The sequence below is a fragment of the Octopus bimaculoides genome, chromosome 7, assembly GCF_001194135.2.
Source record: "Octopus bimaculoides isolate UCB-OBI-ISO-001 chromosome 7, ASM119413v2, whole genome shotgun sequence".
In the NCBI taxonomy this organism is placed as follows: Eukaryota; Metazoa; Mollusca; class Cephalopoda; order Octopoda; family Octopodidae; genus Octopus; species Octopus bimaculoides.
Window position 1 is genome coordinate 104,293,448 of NC_068987.1, and position 1,114 is coordinate 104,294,561.

General features: G+C 30.7%; 1 protein-coding gene across 2 annotated transcripts in view; it reads left to right on the plus strand.

Annotated features, from left to right (window-relative positions):
• Positions 1-256: 256 nt before the first annotated feature.
• The window catches only part of LOC106876061 (tryptophan 2,3-dioxygenase), a 92,700-nt gene continuing 91,842 nt past the window's right edge, over positions 257-1,114 (plus strand). Inside the window, exon 1 of one of the 2 annotated variants that reach the window (XM_052969833.1) lies at positions 257-1,086. The gene's annotated coding sequence lies outside the window, so the exon portion shown is untranslated. The remainder of the gene's footprint in view (positions 1,087-1,114) is intronic. The other variant, XM_052969834.1, reaches the window with a different exon arrangement.

Sequence of the window (1,114 nt, forward strand, 5' to 3'; positions counted from 1 at the left end):
GCTTTTGACGTCAGTAGACCTATTAGAAAGAAAGAAAACAAAAAACTCTATAAACGAACGAGTAAAATACATATAATTGTTTGAACAAAATGTTAATATTAAAAAATTAAAATTAAAATTAAAATTAGAATTAAAACAAAAATTAAAAAAAAGAAAAGAAACAGCTTCATTATTAGTCCCATCTGTTTAATGAGGAGGATCAGAATTTTACTTCGACATCAATTGTCCTTTTCATACACAAGCTGCTGTTGCATTTATCATGGGGTAGTAGTAATTAACAATCAGTATTATCTTCTGCAGTGTGCTGCTGTTGGTGTTGTTGTTGTTGGTATTGTTTTTGTTGTTGTTGGTGGTGGTGATGGTAGTGGTGGTGATAGTAGACATAATGACAGTGGTAGTGACTCTTCTAAAATTTCGAATAGGGGTGTAAGTAAGAGTAGTAATAACTAATATAGTTGTACTTGCTGCTGGCACTTCTCCTAGGTAGAGGATTGTCTTTAAAAATAATCGGGTTTCAACAGTTGAAGTGAGTACTTTAATCTCTACAGTTGATAGGTTGTTCCCTATCCTAGCACATTTTCTTTTCGTTAGCGATATTTTTTTTTTTATTCATCTCTGCAAAAAGGGGTTTATTTTTTTTTTCGTTTAAGAACATTCAAATGGCAACGAAGTAACATCACATTAAAGAAAAGTAACCAGAAATAACCACAGAAAACCAATCAGTCAATATATTGTCTGCCGCATCGTAATCATTCCAGTTTCTTTCTTTAATTCTTGAAGAGTTAAATGCACCAATCATAATTTCAGAGATTGGACTCTTTGGGAAAACACGTGAGCACATTTGTAAAAATTTAAATAATCACGTTTTATAGGTATTGATTTTAAAGAAAAAAGAAAACACGGAAAAAAGGAAAAAGTTACAGATTGACCTTGTAAAAAGCAACCATTAAATGTATCATCATAACTATTCAAATTAGTCTTGAATCACGCATATTTTGATTGACATTATTCATTTTATCTGTGCTCATATTATTTTGGGACAACTTCGTGAAACTATTCCAAAGGATTAATTCCTGTGTGATTAAAGTAAGTACCTTATACTTTTAACTTATAA